Here is a 22968-nt window from a genome sequence, read left to right as displayed (position 1 = left end):
TCCCCAGCTCCACCCCTTCCCCCAGCCACTATTTGTTTGGTGGTCTCCCAGCTTTTGCGCAGTTCCCCCCCCCATTCTAAAATGTTAAAATTTCTCTCCTAAGGCATAGTTGCTGGCAGTAAGAGCTTCAAGCTACAATATGCCGAGGTGCAGGGTTTGTATCTTGGCCCCACCCATTTTGCCTTTTTCCCTTGCCCTTCCACTTGGCCTCCAACCCTGCCAGCCCCTGGAATGCAGCCCCTAAAAGCTTCTCTGAAAAAGCCTCTTTTTTAGCCCTTGGGCTGAAAGAGGTTCTGCACCCCTGCAACGAAGAAACAGCCAACGAGTTATGAACTTTTGAGTCCCTACTCTATTCAGACTGACCTGTTCTTTTGAGCCAACTGATCAATTCATCGTATAATTGCAGGGCTAGAATTAACTAGCAGCTGATCTATGTAACAATATGAAAGAGCCACTAGATTCATCCTGAATGGGTTGTGCTTCTTAGGAGGAACCAGGAACTAGTTAAGAGCAACACCACTGCTTCTGGCCTGGATTGAGAGAGAGAGAGAGAGAGAGAGAGAGAGAGAGAGAGAGAGAGACCTCAAGGTGAGACAGCTCTGTAGAAAAGCCTCTGTTTAAATAAAACCTAGATGTTTGTTTGGAAGCAGAATCTGTTTGATTCTGTAAGGTGCAATCCACCAGCCTTGAACCATGACTGAATCCTGAAACCATGGTGACTCAACAACAAACTGTGAGTTGGCAAGAGAGAGAAAGAGAAAGGAAAAGAGGGTGACAACTGAAACAATCTAAACCTGGCCCCTATGCAGGTTTCTCATATGCAACTGTCCTACTTCATTATCCCATAGCATCCAGATGTTGGTATGCCACAGACAGCAGGAGAGCAGCTGTACTGCCTGGTGAAAAAGCTGTCTGTGCAGAAAGCCATACATTTAATGAAATGCCACAAAATGTCTTTATTTGGCACAAGCCAAATGACCATCAAGGAGAGCTTCCCTCTCTCTCTCTCAGCAAACTCATTATTCCGTGTAGATCCTTATGTAGCCAAAGCAGCACCATCCACACACAAGATGGTGGTATCAGCAGGCTTGCTGGGCGGGGGGAGAGATCCCTAGTGGTAGGGACCCAAAACAGCCCAATGGGTACTGAGCATGCTCAGTGAGCACAGAATTCTAACTGACTGTTGTGGGAGATGGAAAACTTGTGGGTGGAATGGCGTATACTAGGAAAGGGTGTGGCTGGCTGGAACCCTGAACATGAGTACTTTGCACTGCGACACTGTTGCAGGTCCCACTTGTATCCAGCGTTATCACACTTCCCCAAAAGAAGTGTCCATAATTTAGAACAAGTCAACTCCCTCCCTCTCTACCCCACCCTTTCACTTAAACATGATTATACTTCATCTCCAGCTGTAGTGTTTTGTTTTAGCAAAAGCAGGACAGACACTATCTTAGGGAGGGGAAATGTTGGGCCTGTTCAAAACCCAATCCATTTAGCTAGCATTTTCAAGAAAATTGAAAGCATCATCGTTACCTGATCTAGTTTTACAGCCTTCATGTGTTCATAGGCAGCTATTGCCATGCTAGCTAAAGAAATATAAATAAGGAAGCCAATTTTACTGTAATAAATCAACTTCACTCTTTCAACATCAAACAAGCTTTCAAATCGCATTCTTCAGTGCAGTGTTTCCATTTGGAGACCAGATAGTCACAGATGAGCTCCTGACCTACTTCAGAACATCCTAGAAGCTTCCACCTGTTTTCCCAGTCAGTCCTATCAACTAGATACTGTCCGCTTCTAAAGCCCCCTTTATAAAGTGGAACATTGTAAAGTAAATATATTTATTTATTTATTTATTTATTTATTTATTTATTGCATTTATACCCCGCCTTTCTTCCTCTCGCAAGGAACCCAAGGCGGCTTACATTATCCTCCTCTCACAATTGGAGTAGGTGCAGGCTCTCTCAAGTTTGTTGTGAAGATAAACAAAGTAAAAAGATAAAACATGGTGCTTGTTAAGGCAACTAGTTTGCACTCGTTTGCCTAAGCTCGAGGGTGGAGCTACACATTACACATGGCATCAAAGCTGCTGCTGAACTAGCATCCCTGTGTCAAGTTCTGTCCCACCCTCTCTTAAGGTGTAAGAGTCCTAACCTCCATATTGCATGCAATGTCACCATGTTGTGCTTTCCCTGACCTTGAACAGTGGCAGACATTAATCCAAGATCAGGGTCAGCAAAAGGCACAATGTGCTGATGTAATGATGGAATAAGTGATCCTACACATCGTATGGGAAAAGGAGAGACGTTGACATGGGGATGCCATTTTCAGCAGCAGATTGTTGCTGTGCACAAAGTGTCCTTCGACTATGCACTAAACAGGCTAGGTAACTGTTTCAGATATCAGTTTTTTGTGAATAGGAGTAACCCTGTCAGTGGTGTAGTGGTAAATTTTGAAGTACAGGTGCTCATCATAACACTCCCCATATCTATGCCCTCAAGGAGAGTCCAGAAATGGAGGCATGTTGAACCATATCAACAAACCAGTTCTAGTAGATCCATCAGGCGCAGGCCTTTTCTAAAGCTAAGGAGACTCCATTTCCCATTCAAGACCAAGCCACTGCAAAACCTTTTACAACAGGGAACAATATATTACATTACTGGGAGAAAGCATTTCCTCCCAGATATTGTGAGAGTTGCTGCTAAGTCAGGAGGGAACAGGGCAGTCTGAGGGGGGTGGCAGATGACATCACCATTCCTGCTGATAAAAAAGTGTCGGTGCTGCATCCCTGTGAGCCATGGCTCCACTGCACCATGGATCACTGTGGGTTGTCTCAAGGCCAGAGTCTTGAACTGACAAAGGAGTGTTAATACCCAGGAATATGCAGGTGATGTGTCTCCATGGGAGCTAACCAATAGACCATCTTTCTTAAGTCTGCTGAATGGCTAGGAAAACACAGTGGAGGTGTGGCTTCTTCCCTCCTGCTTGCAAGCTAAGGATGAGTAAGCTAGGTCTGTGCATAAAGGGAAATAATAGAAACTGCAGTTTTAGTTGGGGAGTGAGACAAACTAAGGGCGCAATCCTAAGCAGGTTTAGACAGAAAAAAGTCCTGCAACTCGCAGCATAGCTGGTTGGCACTAACCATTCAGGAAGTACAACCAGTGGCACCCCCCCCCCCATCGTTGGTGGCTCATAAGTAATGGAACAAACCAACATCATTTCAAACTTAAGGATCGCCTTTAATACCGGGATGAAAATCCTTTGCAGTCAATGACTGCCTGAAGTCTGGAACCCATGGACATGACCCAATGCTGAGTTTCCTCCCTCGAGATGCTTTGCCAGGCCTTTACTGCAGCTGCCTTCAGCTGCTGCTTGTTTGTGGGTCTTTCTGCCTTCAGTCTTGTCTTCAGTAAGTGAAAGGCATGCTCTACTGGGTTGAGATCAGGTGACTGACTTGGCCATTGAAGAACATCCCACTTCTTTGCCTTCAGAAACTCTTGGATAGCTTTTGCTGTATGTTTTGGGTCATTATCCATCTGCAATATGAAGCGGCGTCCTATCAGTTTGGCAGCATTCAGCTGAATCTGAGCAGAAAGTATAGCCCTATACACTTCAGAATTCATCCTGCTGCTTTGATCAGCAGTCAGGTCATCAAGAAACTGCCAATTCCATTGGCAGCCATACATACCCATGCCATAACACTGCCTCCACCATGTTTGACAGATGATGTGGTATGCTTTGGATCATGAGCTGTTCCTTTCCTTCTCCATACTTTTCTCTTCCCATCATTCTGATGGGACAAGTTACAAGTTAATCTTGGTTTCATCAGTCCAAAGAATCTTATTCCAGAACTGGGCAGGCTTTTTTAGATGTTTGCTGGCAAAGGCTAATCTGGCCTGTCTGTTCTTGAGCGTTACCAGTGGTTTGCACCTTGTTGTGAAGCCTCTGTATTTACATTCGTAAAGCCGTCTCTTGACTGTAGTTGTTGACAATGACATGCCTACCTCCTCAAGAGCATTCTTGACCTGGCTAGATGTTGTGAAAGGGTTCCTCTTCACCATGAAAAGAATTCTGCAGTCATCCACTTTAGTTGTCTTCCGTGGTCTTCCAGTCCTTTTGCTGTTGCTGAGCTTGCCAGTTCATTCCTTCTTTTTCAGGATGTTCCAAACTGTTGTGGTGGCCACTTCCAATGTTTTTACTATCTCTCTGATGGGTTTATTTTGTTTCCTCGGCCTAATGATGGCCTCCTTCACTCGCATGGACCCCTCTTTGGACCTCATGTTGGGGGTTCCAGTGAACAGCTACCAAATGCAAATGTAACACTCAGAACCACCTCCAGGCCTTTTATCTGCTTGATTGGTCATGGGGTACCCAGGAAACAGGCCACACCTGGCCATGCAGCTGCTTGTCAACCATTCGTTCCATTACTTATGAGCCACCAATGATGGGGGGGGGGGTGTATGCCACTGGCTGGCCTTCCTGAATGGTTAGTGCCCCACTTTTGTCAAACCCCTTGAATTACAGCTGAAAGTCCTGACTTCACTCCCATCTGGGTGTGTTTCCTTTCAACTTCAATGTGGTGGTGTACAGAGGTCAACTGCCAAAACAGTTATCCTTGTTCCAATATTTCTGGCCCTGACTGTATTATCATTTATCTTCTGACTTGGCCTGGATCATGTAGCCTAAACACAAACAGTTAACAAAACTTGTTTAAAGGTTCCAGTTCATGGGGTTGAAACAGGAATCTCATGCATTTTTACGTTCAGCCATGCCTCCGCCATTTCATGATTTATAAACGTCTTCATCTGACCTTCAGACACGATACAAAGTGTAGCAGGATATTTTAAGTAATATTGTAAGTTCATTTATTTTGCAATGTTTTTCGCTTTGATTAATTGCCTTCTTTTATTCACCACCTCTTTGATGTAATCTGGAAATAACATAACTTTATCTTGTTTCCAGGAAAGGCTTCCACCTTCTTTTGCCAAACGCAGGATTAGGGATGTACAAAAGTGACTTACCTTTCCACGGATTATGTTGATGGTGGGGGGGGAGGCGTTCCGTCCCTCCCCGCGGAATCCTCGACAGGGGGGGAGGCGATCCGTTCCTCCCCCCCGGAATCTTCCACGGCCAGCTGTGCTCCACGGCAGCTCCACGGAGCAGCCGGCCAGGCCCAGCCAAGCCAGAGCTGTCCGCAGCCGGATTTCTGGCCGCGGAGGGCTCTGGGGGGGGGGGAACCACGTACGTAAATGGCGGCAGCTACGGCCGCCGCCATTTGCGTTCCTTATTGTTGGCCGTCTTAATCTATGTAAATATTTACGTAGACTATGACGGCAAAAATTAAGGGGAACGCAAATAGTGTAGCAGGCGCTATTTGCGTCCCTTTTTGATTCCCCGTTTTAGCCTACGTAAAGATTTACGTAGGCTAAAACGGGGAATCAAAAAGGGACTCAAATAGCGCCCGCTATGCTATTTGCGTTCCCCTCTATTTTCGCCGTCATAGTCTACATAAATATTTACGTAGACTAAGACGGCCAAAAATAAGGAACGCAAATGGCGGCAGCCGTACCCGTAGCCGCCGCCATTTGCGTACGTGGGTTTTTTGTTTTTTTTTTAAACCAAGCCATGATAGGCTACGTAAATCTCTATGTAGCCTATCATGTCATTTTTGGGGTTTTTTTACAAGACAAGACTGCAAATGGTGGCGACGGCAGCCGGTCGGAAGACCAGCTGCCGCCGCAGACGCCACTGGAGCCACCGCCGCCCGGAAGATCCGCCCCAGGTAAGTCTCATCCCGGGGGGGATCCGCGGGGGGGGGCAGGCCGTTCCGCCAGAAATTTTGGGGGGCCGAATGCACTGGCATTCGGCCTCACCAAGATCCGTGACGGAATTCTCTGCCATCCCTACGTAGGATATAATTCTTTGTGGAGACTTTTGCAAATTGGACTATGATGGTATAGTCAGTCCCTTTCGCATTTGGCACACGAAATGCCTGCTCAATATCAAGTAAATAATCAGATGGGATAGGGAGTATCTCATGCAAAAGTTTATCCACAAAAATAGGCAATTTTACATCATTAGACAGATTTTTAATCCCAATAATATGTACATTGGATCTTCTCATGAAGGCCTTCAGTTGAGAAATTCTGTCAGAGGTATTTTTAAAACAAATTTGTGTCGAAGTTTCATTCCCTGCTACTCGGTCTTCTAGCTCGTTAATTCTCGTCTCCATTTTTTGCCATGACACATTAATTAAATCGACGTCTCCTTGCAAGGCGGTGATAGAATTTTGGATTAAATCCAGCCTTTTGGCTTGCTCTGTAAATTGCAAAGATAAAGTCTTTATCAGAGAAACTAATTCCCCTATATCTTCTGTTTTCAAAACTTTTGACACAGGAGGTATGGGGGGAGTTGGCAGTGAAGCCATCCCCTTTCTTCTCCTCGCTGCATTCATATCTCAAACAGATCTTACAGGTCCTCAGATGTTCTCAGATGTTGTTAATATTTCTTAAATCATCCCATAGGAGTTGTTGATATTTCTTGAAGCATATATTATTATGGAACATGTCAGCCCTGTTTTCTCCTATGAAATAGGAGTCACATCACAGCTTTTTGCGTTGGTAAAGCTATGGGGAGATAATCCTGGAATCCAGCCACCCCACTATCTCGAGGGGGGTACTTTTCTCCAAGATGTTGTCCAGATGCCGCTTTGCCCCCCCCCCTTTAATTCCAGAGGGGAGATGAAAAGGTTTTTCAACCTTTTAAAAAGCTGTTTGAGAAAGCTCCCATAGAACCCGTGGGAAGCTGCCAGAGCGACATCAATTCCAACCGGAAGTCCCAAACATGTGTATGATTTCTCATGTGGATTTTTTAAAATTGCAAACTGATATGGAAACAGAATGGAACAAACTTAAAATTGGTAAAATGGGAAAATGACAAACAGAAATTGATAGATTAATCCATCCCTGACATAACTAAGAAAGTAGCAACACTTGCTTATTCATTGAACTGAAGGTGCTTTTATTTATAGACTTTAATAAGGTGCACATATCACCATAATGTCTCTTTTCTTTTCAAGGTACTAGCCGCAGGTAAAACACTAATACTAACTCTTTTCAACAGATGGCATGTAATTTCTGCATTGAGCCATCCTCTTTGAACAAATTGTTGCGGAAGTTGCCTGGGACAGACTTTCCTTTGACTTTGATCAGCATCAGCCTCAAGGGTAAGATCTTGCTCTCAAGTTTATGACAGCAATAGTTTATGAATTAGTGCATACCTAACCTTCACATTTTGTAACATGGGTCTTTTCCATGTATGCTCTCCTTTGACATTTCTCAGAAATGTCTATTTCACTTATGGTCTTACATGACAGACAAATTACAAAGTGTTCATGTTTCTGCAAAAGAAAACAACTGCCTTGATCTTAATATATTGAACAAACATAATTGTTCTGTGTATGGGAGTGGGGGAGGAGTGGAATGGAAGCATTCTGTTAACTGTGCTTTGATTGGATTCTGACACCCAGTTAGTTCTGCTCCAGTTTAATTTCAGTTGGAAATTCTGACTTTGGAAAGTAGTTGGTGGAATTCTGCATGACTGGCATTTACCTGAAAAGCATAGTTATATAGAGAGTTTTTTTTTTATTTTAAAAAAACCTGCCTTACAATTGTGCAGTAGTGAAATTGTGCAAATAAATAGCCCTATTCAGGTATAACTCACCTGGAAAGGCAACATGGACACAGCAGGGCTGCAAGGCCATGCATTTATCCTCACCACCAAGGCTGTGCAGCTTCTCCTGTGCCTCTCACATGACGAGCATGAACTTCTTCAGCAGAGAACCTTTTCTATCCATGAAAGGTCTGCATGCGATTTAGAATCCTGATTTTCCAGGCACACCATTTTAAACATCTGGGAGTTTGGAACTGCATTGAGAAAAGCCAGGTAGCTTTCCCCAAGACAGCTCCATATTGTAATCAGGAAGCCACCCTTACAGGACAGAGAGCCCACACTGATCTCGTGGTGATCCTTGTAATCTATCAGGACCAATGAAAAGCCAGCACAGGTTGCCGTGTACCATACAAGGACACTGTGGGATCAGACTGCTGAAACAGCGCACCTCACCCTAACTAAGAGGCAGATGGGTGAGCCTTGAACTCCTGACTTAACTCTCACAGGGGTGGTCACCCTTTGTCACTTCAGATTGCTGTTACAGGCTCCCTTGACTGAATATTCCTCCATATTAAAAACAAAAAGCAACCCTTCACATAGGAAAGTAGCATATCAGAGTGAAGGCTAGGCTAGAATTATTTTCCCTGAAATCTAGTTTTTTGGGGTCCAGAGGAGTGTTCAGTCAGCAGTAGAGGTAGGTAATTTTAAACCCTGCACTTAATTTTTTTTTTTTTTTTGGGGGGGGGGGGTAAACAGCCATGTGTATTACTTCAGTTGTGAAGCACTCAGCTAACATTTCTTCCCCCCTCCCCCACCACTGCCCTTCCATGCTTTACATCTGCTTCTACATTCCCGATACGTTAGGATGACAAAACTGCTTTGCCAACCCTGATTGAGTATATGCAGTTTTGCATCTTAAACTCACTTACATCGTAGCACCATCATGGCTACAGGATTAAAATGGAGGTTGTATCTGTTGCCCTCATCACCTGCCACTCTCTTGGGGGTCATTTGGGGCCCCAGGGCTGAGGGGCCCAAGACTTCGGCTCTTTGCTACATTACTTGCATTTACTCATGGGAAACCCCACTTGTTAAGTAGTACAACCCATACACAGAGGGTGACCATCTCAGTGAGAACTGGGCCCCTTTCTCTGCCAGGTTACACTTACTCTTCTTCTTGCAGAAGATTTATTTATTTATGTATTAATTTATAGTATTTTTAGCCTGCTCATCAGTCAAAAAGGCTCACAGCGTGGTTTACAAAGATAAGAAATAAGACAGTCCCTGCCCAAAGGCTTACAATTTAAAAGACATGGTACAAAGGGAAAGGGGACTGGGAGGGAGGAGGAAAAAAGCAAATTCAGGCACTAGGTTCTTCACTGCAAAGCTCAGCAGGTCATGGAGTCACATCTAAACACAATGGAAGGGCTTGTGCATACTCTTCCTCTGAAATCATCAGCAGTAGCAGTTGGTAGGAGGGAGAAGGCTCTCTCTACTGGAGCTGAGCATCCAGGCACAATGAAAGTTCCTCCCTCTGATGTCTTCAGTAGTGACCACAGAATTGCATGTATTAGAATGTAGTAATGGCGCTGACATTGGGGGCAAAGGATGGGGGCTTGTAATGATAAGATTATGTTCCACACTAGGTTAATTAGGAATGGAGCCCAAATTCCACTAAAATTTGGGCCCAGTAATGAGTACATCCCAGCACTATCTTTCCCAACCACTTCCCTTCTTGCAGAGCTCACCTGGCAGAAGCTGCAGCAATGCTGAGACCTCACCAAAGACCTCCATTGCTCCCTGGCATGTGGAACACTGAAATGGCCACATACCAGTCGGTACCAGGGGCCCTGAAGATATATGTTTTCATGGTGTTTGCGCATTTAGTAGGGACATCAGGCGCCCCGGAAACTACATGTTACAGGCTCCTTGCACCTGGGATGGCTGAGCATGGTCATGACATCCTCCCAGGCACAAGAACTCTAGGAGAGGTCATTTCCAGGGCTTTTGACATCTCAGTTATGTGTTCAGGCACTCTAGGAAACTAAATGTCTCAGGACCCCTGCCAAAGAATAATGGATGTCTCACAGAGAGGCCTTCTGAGAGGTCTCTGTGTTGCCACAATCACAGCTGCCAGAAAAGTATTGCTTAAAGAGAAGTGGCAGCAGAGCAGATCTTGAGGATGAAAGCGGGTGTGGGGCTCATTGGGGGCTGGATGGAGGCTTTCGAGACCCCTCATGCTCTTAATGTTGTCAATGAAAGAAGAAACAATGTGGGTCATTGCCCAGATTTATGCATAAATGCCACATACAGCCAAGCCCATTCTGAATCGAAATGGAAGAGTTTCGCCCATCACCAAGACCAGCGGGCAGTACTGGAGAAAAGTTTTTGGTATCATTAAAAGGACAGTACTGCTGGAACTTCCAATGCCTTCTTGAATAACCACTGCAGGACCGGGGATGGGAAAGAATCAATGTTTCTGCCATTGATAAATATCAGTAGCATTGAATTTTCAAGCCTCTGATGTAATGTCTTAAACTTCTAAAGTGATCCTCCTCTAAGTGATGCACTTCCCACAAAATGTAAAGGAACAGACTCTTGTCCTTTTGGGATGGGGGTGTGTGGGTGGAAAAAATAAATAACTTGACCTTCCCTGTATGTTAAAGATATTATCATGATATATGCACTGAATTAAACAAGAAGTTAAACTTAAGAGCAATGCCTCACCTAGCATAGCTTTTACATTTCTGGAAGCATGACAGTTCCTTGTCTAAAATCCCATTTTAGCTCAGTTTCATTGCAGCTTCATTAATCTGTGATATAAGAAATGAATAGGTTCATTTCACTCCCTCTGATGAAAATGTTCTACTAACGATCTGAATAAAAAACATGATTTGTCCTATAAAATAAATTAGGGATAGTGACACAGTAAGAAAAATACTCATCCTTGCATTTTATCCCTGTTTCTAAATCTCTAAGTATCGATCATGACATGCTAAAATATGCTTACGCCACTTGATTATCATAGCTGACTATGATCCTTTGCACATTAATGGAGAAAAGAGTCTAAATTATGGATATTCCTAACAATAGCATGGCAAAATGTGTAAAACATTTGCCCTTTTGTTTCTGCAGTATGGCCTTTCACAGGTACCTTGGGGCCAGTTTCACAGCTGTTTCTTATGCTGCTTTCTGGGAGGCCTGGAACAACATCATAAACTTTTAGGCTGCAATCTTAAACATACTTAGTAGGGAATACACCCCTCTGAACACAATAAGACTTACTTTTGAGTAAATATGCATAGGATTGGGCGATTAATACCATAATTAGATCCAAACTGATAAGAATTGACAGTTGTCAGAATAAAAAAAAAGGAAGAATCCAAGACAACATCAGTTTTACACACTTGATTAGAAGGATACATTACACAATAGAAAGAATTTAAAAAGATCCAAGATCTTATCAAATGAATAAGATTCTAGGGGTTGAAATGATTGGAACTCAAGTTAGTCATGACTAAGTTAAGCCCCATTAATTTCAATGAGTCTGTTCTAAGTAGGAATAACATTGTATACAACCCTAGAATCTCATAATTTCATAGATCTTACAGAGAACTGTGTGTGTGAATAAAGATCATATCATTTTTAATACAGTTCTTTGATTTGTATGTTGGGGAGGTAGTCAGATCTGCTTTTTATCAAATCTAGCTGGGATTAATTTTATGGGTTGTAGGTTTTAGACAACAAAACCAAGTCAACATCATTGAAGTCTATTGAACCTTGCTCTACTCTATGTTGATCCACCCTTATATTGATGTGCTGGGTCACATCTTAATGAGGTGGGTCTTTGGGAAATCCATTTCATCATAGCTTTTCAGGGACAATTCAAGGTGCTGCATGTGTCTTCAGAGAGCTTGCAGTAGATGCTCTATTGCACTGAGTATACCCTCTATGATCTGAGTATATCCTCTTGACTAGATCAGTAACTCTTAAACTGAGTTTTCGGAACTACCAGTGGTCCAAGGTACACTTTCAAGAGGTTTGTGAAACCATGACAAGTATAACAGAGGAAAATTATGTAGGCCTTTTTCAATGGCAAACACTGAATTAAAATTCATTTCCTTCTACATTCTCATGCCACTAGACTGAACGCAAAGAGAGAAGGTGGAGAGTAAGCATTGTCAGATTTGTACATGCTCCATGTCACTGAGATATTTGTTGATCAATGAACTAAATCAGCCTCCAATAACACAAATTGATTAATAATATTCCCAGTGACAAACTACAGCTGTGAGGCAAGCAAACAAAAGGAATGTAAGGCGCAATCGTATGCGTGTTTAGACAGAAAAAAAGGCCTACAACTCCCAGCATGCCCCAGCTAGCCATGCTGGCTGGGGCATGCTGGGAGTTGTAGGCCTTTTCTTTTTGTCTAAACATGTATAGGATTGTGCCTTTAGTTTACTTTAAGGAGAAAGGAGGAGATTAATTTTAATTGTGAAGACTTTTAAATGGCCTCCTGCATTGTTGTTGTTCAGTCGTTCAGTCGTGTCCGACTCTTCGTGACCCCATGGACAAATATGTCTATTTTGGATCCATGTCACTGTCACATGTTTTTATGTATAATTCCATTTTGTTTCTGCATGAATGTGTGCTTGCGTGCATTTTAAAAGTCTCAATAAGTGTTTAAACATTTCCCCCTTAAAATATGTATTTAAATGTTTATTTTCTCTCAAAATACATATTAAATCTACATATATATATATACACACACACACACATATACATATATATATATATATATATATATGTCTACTCTGAAGTAAGTCTCAATGGAGTTTACTCTCAGGTTAGCAAATACAGAATTGCAGGCTTAAGCTACCAAAAACTACTTTGCTACATTGAGAGAAGTGCAAAATCTGTTGGCTAGCTATGTCCCAATCCAAATACATTAGTTGAAGAGGTGAAGTTCAGGATATTTCATAAAGCAGGGGTGGGCAACTTCTGGCCCTCCAGAATTTTTGGCCTACAACTCCCATGATCCCTCACCACTGGCTATTTTGCCTGGAGCATAAGGGAGTTACAGGCCAAAACCTCTGCAGGACCACAAGTTGCCCACTTCTGTCAAATATGAATTCACGAAGATTGAATTCCTCAAGCTTGCTCCCACATGAAGGTCATAACTAAGTAAATATGACGATCCACAAAGAATAAGCAAAACAAAATAGCAGTCCTCAGTACCACAAACATTAAGAATTACTGGACTATACCATTTTTGTGCAAAGTCAGCACATCAAGAGTAAATAGAGAACAAGTGTTGCTTGGTGCCCTACAACTACTGGAACTTCCTTGGCAATTCAACAATTTAATTCTTAATTGTATGTTTTTCTAACTGAAGCAAAATTCTAGTGGCAGAGAAAAAGCTGCTGAGGGGTATTGTTAGTGTGATTACATTACATACAGTGATTTTTACTCTGCTGCTTGTATTTTTCTGCTGAATTGTAACAACGTCCTGCTTCTATATCTGCAGGTCCGGAGTGCAGGCTCTGAACTCAAAGAGAATAGTATTGTTAATGAGACAGAGAGCTTCAGCTATGGGGCAGTATAGAAATGATGATGAGGATGATACTCCTCTCCTTTTAGTCTTTTAGGCTGCCTGAAGTGATAGGTTCATGGAGCTGAAAAGTTCCATAAGGCCATGTGATCTAAGCTCTCTGCCACAAGGCAAAATTATTCACCAATAGGACCCTTTAGATCAACTTACACAACTCTGGCTACAGTGCAGAGCTCCACATAAATCCAGGCAGATATACTTTTTTCCTGTATTAAAACGTTGCCTCAAACTTCATTTCACAAGCGGTACCCCCCCCACACCAAACCTAACCTATGTTCTTATTTCCTTTCCCTCTCCCTCCTTGTGCTCCACATTTCTCTCTCTCTCTCTCTCTCTTTCTCAAAGTGAGATGTGCAAAGTTCAAAGTGTCAGAAGAATGGCTGCAAAGTTGTGATGCAGGATGACATTTGGGAGCAAATTCCAGTGACGCTTTGCCAAAATGTCTCATTAATCTTACACACATCAGAGAAGATTTTCTCCTTCATTTAGATTATGCTTTTTATGACTTCAGGGACATGATTTGTGCAGGCTTTTACTCATCATGGGGAGCTAGTCTCACACTTAGACTGAGACACACACAAGCCACATCCATTACGGAATTTGAAGTTACCAGTGTGCCTCTCCCTGATGCACGGAGTTCACTAGCTGGAAGCTACTACTCCATATTACCATTTTTTTCTCTCTCTCTCAAATTACAACTTCACTTTTCCTCACTTCACAAATATTGGTTTCTTTCCATATGCCTGATGTTTTTCCCCTCTCCCTAATTTTGTCATCTATCATCTTCTTGATCCACACAGCTGCCTCTTTAAAGCGATGATAGGCTCGCCTGCTCCACTTCCATTGTTCTGCTTCATTACTCTGCAACATCTCTGCCCCCAGCTGCTTTGAGTTCCTTTGCCCTGTCCTCATTCTGTATGCCTAGCTTACTGAATACTTCTCCTGCAGTGATCAAAGATGCGCACACACATTAATGCCCCACTTTGTGTTGCTGTCTGGCGAAGCATCCCTTTTCCTAAATCTATTGTGAATGCTCTCTCAGCCTTTGCAGTGTTAGCACAGTTTCATGCATGAGTGTAGACTGCCCACAAGGAGTCTTCATGGAGCAATCAGATCACAGTTAAAGAGCTTGCAGAAAGTCATCTAAAGTTTCATTTCGTTTCCTTTCTTGCTGAGGTATCAAAACGTTGAAGTTAACCAAAGAAATCTTGGTTGGAGGAGCAAGTATGAGAGCCTTAGGCCTGCTGAGTCATACCTGTAAGCTGATAATAACCTTTAAGGCAGTTGGAAAGTACTGTGACAGAGGCATTATTTCCCATGGTGTACATATTCAGTTCTTCTGTCCCTCTATCATCTCTGGTCAAACTGTCTTTGCAGGTTTTTGAAACATTACAAAAATCCGCAGACTGTATGACAAGGACAATAGTGGGATGAGGATAAACTGCACCTGCACAGATCCCTCTACCATACTGTTTTGAACCCTCTGGAATGAAAACACAAACAAACATGGAAATTTAGAATTTGGATTATGATTTTTGTAAATCAATGATGAACTTGATTTTGTAAGTGGACTTAAGACAAAGTGGCTTGCCTCATTAGCAGAGAACAAATGGTTCATAATGCCACATGCTTTTGACTATAGAGATGACCAGTATCTGGTGCTGTAGTATAGTGCACGAGAAAGAATCCGTTAAGGAAGGAGTCTTCCCTTTGTAAAGATGTGTGTACAAGCAAAACTCGTGTTTGTTGAAGTTCTCCAAATGCCACGTTAAAGTTCATTCTGTCTTGTGTCTGTATCCGATTGCTATCTGACCATCTCTGAAGGCTTTCAACTTCTAGTACAGCTTCTCAGTGAATACAGGGCAATGAGCAAGTCTCAACTCATGCTTCTGATAAAGGACCAAATCAGCCCAAATCTGTTTGCGAATTTACATCTGCCACCCTTCTCCCTAAGCCACACAGTGGCAGTGCACATGCATTGCATGCGTGAAGTCCAAGGCTCAATTCCTGACATCTGTGTGATGCCTTGAAGAGCCAGTGGCACTGCAGTCAGAGTGGACAGTACTGGGTTTGCGAGATCAATGACTCAAAATGAAGCAGCTTCATATATTTATATAACTGCTTCCCTGGTTTTCTTTGCTACATAGCTGGGGTCCCCTAGTAGTATCCTGTCTCCATGCCATCAGCATGTTAAATGTACTGCACGTGTGCACACACACAGGGCCAGCATCAAAGGTGGGCATGGTTGGACACCTGCCAAGGGCCCACACCCCTGCAGGGGCCCACTGACAATAACCCCCTGCTGTTGCACCTCCTCTTCACCATCGCAATCTGCCTGTTCACCTGCCTCTCGCTCTGGCCCAAACAGTGGTGGTGGTGAGAAAGATGAGCAGCAGATGCCACTGCCTACTTGCTCACAGGTAGGGATGGCAGAGAATTCCACCACGGATTCCAGTGAGGCCGGATTCCTCCCACCCCTCGCCACCCCACGGAATCCCCCCGGGATGGAACTTACCGTTCCAGCAGATGCGGCGGCGGCGGCTGGTCTCCCAGCCGGTCGCGGCCGGGCTGCTGCGGCCGCCGTGTGTTACCTTGCAGCTGTGATAGGCTACGTAAGTATTTACATAGCCTATCACGGTAAAGGCAGCCATGCAAATGGCATAGCAGCCGCCATTTGCGTGGCTGCCTTTACCATGATAGGCTACGTAAATACTTATGTAGCCTATCACAGCAAAGAGCAGGGACGCAAATGGCAGCCGCTACGATGGCCGCCATTTGCAGCCGCAGCAGCCCGGCCACAGCCGGAACTCCAGCTGTGGCCGGAGCCGCCCCAGAGCCAGCCGGGGAGAGAGATGGAGCGCCTCCCCCCCACTGCGGATGCCCCTGCACAGAGCCAGGTAAGGGATTCATACATCCCTACTCACAGGCTCTCTGCCTGCAAAGCAAGTGGTAACCATGATGAGAAAGAGGATTAACAGCAATAGCAGCTGGTGAGAAGGCAGACTCAGTGGGGGAGGGGCCCCACTGAGGGTGTGCTGCCCAAGTGCTCGCCAAAAGCTGGAGCTGGCACTGTACACACACGTGCACACATACATGCACAAACAAAAGGTCCTCCTTCATTAAACCTCAGAGACTGAAATCCAAATCCTTCCACCTATGCATGGCTTGAGCAACCCAAACTGTTATGAATATGTGGCTTATTCAAGTGCACCATTCATTGGCATTTATACCATTTTTCTGTACTCTTTGTAAAGTCTATTACCTTTAAATTACTTTTCAAATAGTGTGTCTTTATGACCTTTATTTGTGGGATGTCTGCTCCATGGCGCTATAAAGATATTTTTGTCCCAAACAAAGGATTTTATGCCAAAGCCACTAGCTCTGCCTTCAAAATGTTTGAAGCTAAATCATGAATATGCTAAAAGGGCTTGTAACTATAGCAGCGCAGATAACACTGTTTTACAATATGCCACAACAGATTGTTCATATGTCACTTTTTTTTGTACTTCCTTGGCAAACTCTCTCATAAGTAAACATGTCACGCACAAGACTTGTAAAATGGCCAATGAAAACCCTGATTCCTTTTTGGCTGTAGCTGATATAAGCAGTCCCAAATCCTCTTTAACAAGAACCATCACTTTCTAAGGTCTACAGTTTTAACCATCCATTAACAGGTGGGGTCATATGCACCCCAACAGCACTGAAGAAGTGCATAAACCTTCTGTTTCCATCCACACCCTCATGTTCCAGGTAGCCTTCAACCTTGATGAAGTGTAGATTGCTATGTGGTATTTCAGGTGCCTCTGCCTTAATTTAATGGGGCAGGGAGATTTACTCTTCTGGCTTTTGTGGTCAATTCTGCCGTTATTGGCCAACTGAAAAACCCTGCGCATAAGATCAAGGTGGGATCAAGATGACCCCACCAAACGCTGTCCAAGTCCTTAGTTACTTATCATGTCTACAGATGCTTAACCACGAACCTGTTCTGTCCATTTCATGTGAGAAACTCACATACTGGATGAAAAAACAATATGTTGTCTCTTTTCACCATAGCCAGATTAAACCATTTCCTTCACATCACTACGAGCGGTATGAGGGGACAAAATTCCTTTGCAAACCTGATTTCTGAAACATTTTTGTCCAGTTAGAACCTTCCTTGTGACCCAGCAAAATGTTTTTTTCATCACAGCTGTCATTTTGCAAAAAAATTAGGGAAGTTGGGGGATTCCACCACAGATCTTAGTGAGGCCGAATGCCAGTGCATTCGGTCCCCTGAAATCCATGGCGGAACGAAGCCCCTGCCCCACCACCCCGCGAAAGGCGCGCGAAATGGAGCACCTACCTGGTGCCATTCGTGCTGCTTTGTGAATGGCGGCTGCATCTGCAGCCGCCATTCAGTTCTTCATGATTGCCGTGATAGGCTACATAAATACTATCAAGGCTAACGCAGGGACGCCATTTACATCCCCGCAAAGGCCATGATAGGCTACGTAAATATTTACATAGCCTATCACAGCAAAAAAGGGAACGCAAATGGTGGCCGCTGTAGCTGCCACCATTTGCGTTCCTGGTTTTTTTGCCATGATAGGCTACATAAATATTTACGTAGCCTATCACAGCAAAAGACAGGGGCACAAATGGCGGCCGCTACACCATTCGCACCCCTATCTTTCGTCGTGATAGGCTACGTAAATATTTACGTAGCCTATCATGGCAAAAAAACAGGAACGCAAATGGCGGCCGCTGTAGCCGCCGCCATTTGCGTTCCCTTTTTTTTGCCGTGATAGGCTACGTAAATATATATGCAGCCTATCACGGCAAAAGACAGGGACGCAAATGGTGGCGGCTACGGCGGCCACCATTTGCGTCCCTGCACAGCCCAGTGGCCGGATGCCTGGGTGGAGGCAGCCCCAGCCGGCAGCTCCACGGAGTCGCCGCAGAGCGGAGCCAGCTGGGGAGAATTTCAGGAGGAGGGACAGAGCGCATCCCCCCCACTGCGGATGTCCCCGGATGAAACCAGGTAAGTGTTTCGTACATCCCTAAAAAAAACTTACTAATGTAGCGGTTGGCCCCAACTACATGACATTTCCATGCTGCTTCATACCATATAAGAATGTTACAACTGATTAACAATTAGTGCCAGTCAGAGGAAGCTGCCCGATAAGGCAATATATGCCTTCCAAACCCACACAGTATGACAGAAAATTCTGCCTGTGAGGCAATTCCAACGCATCATGTCTCAATAAAGGCATGATTTTTTTGTTACTTGCAGATGGTGTTGTATGTGATAACTTCCACCAAATATTTTATTTTTATGACTGTCTTGGGGGTATATTTCACCCCAATGCTAAACTGATGTAGTAAATGTTTCTGTTGATGGAGGGTTAAATTGCCTCTAAGATTTCCCTCCAATGGAGGTGTTAACAAATAAACGTTCTTAAAGCGCACTTGTTACCTCTTAGATTCATAGGAAGAGCATGTGGGTCCTTCTTCTTACCCTTCAAACAGGGTTAAGGTGCCTGGCTCATCACAGGGATTCCCCTGCTGCAGCTTGAGGTTCTGGAGGGTTTTTACTGCCTTGTCTGACACTCCCCTCCCCCAACCTATCACCTTCTCCTTAGCTCAGCTCAAGTCCTTTCTTACTCTCTCATTATTATTATGACCTTGTCTCAGTTATCCATGCACTTGTGACATCCAGGCTGGACTACTCTAATGCACTGTACATGCCGCCACCTTTGAAGACGGTTCAGAAAGTCCAGCTGGTGCAGAATGTGGCCACCCGAGTGTTGGTGGGGACAAAGCCATTCAGTCATATAATGCCTATACTGCGCCAGCTGCATATGCACTGGTTACCAGTGTGTTTCCAAGCCCAATTTAAAGTGCTGGTTTTTATCTTTAAAGCCTTAAATGGTTTGGGTCCAAATACTTGAAGGACTACCTTTCCCTATATAAGCCTGCCTGCACTTTAAGATCAGTGAGAGAGACTCTTCTCACTTGCCCACCTGTGAGGGCAGTTAGGTGGGCAACCACACGAGAGAGGGCCTTTCTGCAGTGGCCCCACACCTCTGGAATAAGTTGCCAATTGCCAGGCCCCATCATTGCAGACTTTTAGGAGGGCCTTGAAAATGTACTACTTTACTCTGTCCTTCCCCTGATAATGGCTAGATTTACGCTACTGCTTTATAGCAGTATTGAAGTGCACTGATAACTGTTGGGGGACATTACACATTTGATATACCACTATCATAGTGTTATTTCCTGCTGTTTCTTCCATATTATCTAATATACTGCAACAAATGTCATTGTGCGTCCGAGGTATAAATGCGCAAGCGGGATATAGTATTACCATGATGGGATCGTAATGATATGACACAAGGCATAGATCTGGCCCATGTGTTTTCGCACTAGGTAGTAACTGCTGTTGTCTGTTGTAAGTTTTATTTTGTGCTGGTTTGGGGTTTTTAGAATGTTTGCTGCTGTTGCTGTTTTTATTGTGTTTTTACTGTTTTTATTGTGTTTTTACCATTTTTAATATCACATCAGTTTTTCTTATGTGTTTACTGCTGTATGCCGCCTTGGGAGGGCTCCTGCTCTGAAAAGTGGCTAATAAATAAATTCATAAATAAAGTATTTTAATGCTCTTCTTTCTGGCCATCCTGTTTCCCCATCCTCAGCCTCTTCCTTTGTCCTTTACTCCACAGCTTGGACAGTTTGTTCTGCTTCTTCCTTCAGTTGTATCACCCCTCTTTTTCTTTTTCCACTCCTCTGCACTTCCTTTTCCTCAGTGTGTTCATTTTAAGCTCCCTCTTTTAGTCTACATATGTTTTGCACTCTATTGCTCCTCTTCATCTCTTCTTTTCTTTACAGAAGTAGAGGCCACTGTGTAAACAAAGAAGGAGCTTAGATAAACAAGAGCAAGTATTTGCCCATTTTTTCCTCTTTCAGTTTATTTTTGGGGGAATTCTCTCCCTTGTGGTATTCCAACAGCCCATTGCTTAAAGTGCTTTAAAATGCACCTTTTCCTCATAGGCCCTCCCCATCGTAGCCAGAATCATATCCAGTCCTTCGTCTCTTGTGTCTTCTTCCCATTCTTCATTTACCTACCTTATAGTTAGATAGGACTTGTGGGCAGGACTTGTGTCCTATTAAAACATTTTTGTACAGCACTTTGTTGTAGGCACTATATCATTACTAAATATATTACTGAATATTATAGTAATTGTTAATCAGGACTGGAAAGTGAAACCAGTTAATGCTTTTGTGTTGATTCTGGGAAAACTGAATTCTTCCACACCCCTCAGACAAATTATACATGTGACTGGAAGCAATTACGGTGGCTATTTAGGCATTGCCAAAAAAAATGAATCTCCAAAAAAGGGGAATAGAAGATGCAGCTTTGCATAAAATTTACATATGCTAATATATACACATAGATGCAAATTTAGAATGAATATCTCTCGTTTAAAGAGTAGTACAATACATGTCACCATAGTATAGAAGACTGTGGCCGGGTTTAGATCTACACTGGTACTGATAACTGTTGGGGCACATTCAACATTCCATATACTGCTTTTCTAGCATTCTTTCTGGCTTTTTATTCCGTATCCAAAGTATTGCAACAGATGTCACTGTCTGTGCTACAAGGTATAAATGCGCAATAGGGATATAGCGTCACCGTGATGGGATTGCATTGATATGACATGAGGCGTAGGTCTGGCCCAGGTGACCTGTGTGGCTTCTCACAACTGTGGATGGGCAACTTGGAGGCCCCTGCATGTTCCTCCTTCCTCTGGTTATCTTTAAACCGGACTTGGACTGGCCAGCCCTCCACATAGAGGACACCTTGAAACACAGGGCTGTCCCCTGACAGCCCTTCAAACAGAGGACTACCCTCTGTAAAGAAGGACATATAGTCACCCCACAGTAACAGCTGGCCTGTTGCTGAAGGACTAGACGCCACTCTGCACCAGTGGAAGCGGTGGAGCTGTGGAACCGATTCCAGGTACTTGCAGATGAGACTGGAGGACAGCCTGCAGAGGAAGAATCACAGGGGAACCTGCATGAGAGTGAGCAAGAGGCTAAAGGTCAGTCAAACAGAGGCGATGAAACCCAGGCCTACAAGAAGAAGAAGAGAAGAGTGGTAGTAGTGGGAGACTCCTTGCTGCGTGGGATCGAGACCCAAGTATGTCGCGAAGACCCGTGGACTCGCCAGGTATGTTGTCTCCCGGGAGGACAGATTAGAGACGTGACTGAAAGGTTGCCTGCACTCATAAAGCCCACTGACAGGTATCCCTTTCTTCTCATCCATGTGGGAACAAATGATACCGCCAAGCGGAGCTACGAAGAGATCACGTCAGACTTTGAAGCTTTGGGAAGGAAACTCAAGAACTTTGGGGCCCAGATAGTTTTCTCATCCATCCTTCCAGTAGTTAGAAGAGGGATAGAAAGGGAACGAAAAATACTCCGGGTGAATGACTGGCTACGAAGGTGGTGCCGACGAGAGAGATTTGGATTCTGGGACCACGGGCTATACTTCCTGGAAGATGGGCTGTTGGCTAGGGATGGGTTGCACCTCACAAAGGCTGGGAAGAATGTGTTTGGCCACAGCATGAAGAACTTCATCAGGAGGGCTTTAAACTGAATCCTACGGGGAAGGGAGATGTAATGTTGGGGGTAACAATGGACGTAGGCGCATGCACTGCAATGGAGAGAACAGCGCTGATAGCGCCCAATAATAGTCTTCAGACACATGTAGGAAGAAAGCCAGACTATGAAGCACATGGTCTTCGATGTCTATATACTAATGCCCAGAGTATGGGAAACAAACAGAATGAACTTGAACTCTTAATACAGGAGGGAAATTATGACTTGATAGGTATAACTGAGACTTGGTGGGATGACTCTCATGACTGGAATACAGCAGTTGAAGGATATAACTTGTTCAAAAAGAACAGGAGGAACAGAAAGGGAGGCGGGGTTGCACTGTATGTGAAAAATACATATCTCTGCACAGAAATACAGGAGGAGGAGCTTGGTAGCCCCATCGAGAGCATCTGGGTTGAAATAAATGGAGCAAAGAATAAAAGGAACCTGGTGGTCGGAGTCTACTACCGGCCACCCAATCAAGGAGAAGCCAAGGATGAAACTTTTGAAAAGCAAATAGCCAATGTTTTAAGGAAGCATGATGTAGTAGTAATGGGGGACTTCAATTTCCCCGATATTTGTTGGGAGACAAATTCTGCAAAACATGGCCCCTCCAGGAAATTCCTGACTTGTGTGGCGGATAACTTCCTCCTACAGAAAGTAGAGGAAGGAACTAGAGGATCGGCTATCCTTGACTTGATCCTAACCAACAGAGATGACTTAGTGGATAAAGTAGCAGTTACAGGAACTCTGGGGGAAAGCGACCATGTTGTACTTGAGTTCTTGGTTCTAAGGGAAGCAAAAGCCGAGTGTACTCAAACGCGTACCCTGGATTTTAGGAAAGCTGATTTTAATAAACTCAGAACAATGATCAGTAAGGTCCCATGGCAAACAATGCTAGCGAGAAAAGGAGTCCAAGATGGGTGGGAACTTTTAAAAAAGGAAATTCTCAAGGCACAATCACAAACAATTCCAACAAGAAGAAAAGGTGGAAGACAACAGAAGAAGCCAATGTGGCTTCACAAAAAGCTTAGGGATGACCT

The 22968-nt window shown here is 44.0% G+C and overlaps 1 long non-coding RNA gene across 1 annotated transcript in view; it reads left to right on the top strand.

Annotated features, from left to right (window-relative positions):
* LOC146358968 (uncharacterized) overlaps positions 1-22968 on the top strand; it is a 62628-nt gene that overhangs the window by 22150 nt on the left and 17510 nt on the right. The window contains exon 3 of the long non-coding RNA XR_014786355.1: positions 7123-7225. This is a non-coding gene — a long non-coding RNA (uncharacterized LOC146358968). The remainder of the gene's footprint in view (positions 1-7122; positions 7226-22968) is intronic.

The sequence above is a fragment of the Heloderma suspectum genome, chromosome 1, assembly GCF_057233095.1.
Source record: "Heloderma suspectum isolate Gila_16-S chromosome 1, 16-S_ref, whole genome shotgun sequence".
NCBI lineage: Eukaryota > Metazoa > Chordata > Lepidosauria > Squamata > Helodermatidae > Heloderma > Heloderma suspectum.
The sequence above is the reverse complement of the archived record's forward strand: the minus strand, read 5'-3'. Positions and strand labels throughout refer to the sequence as shown.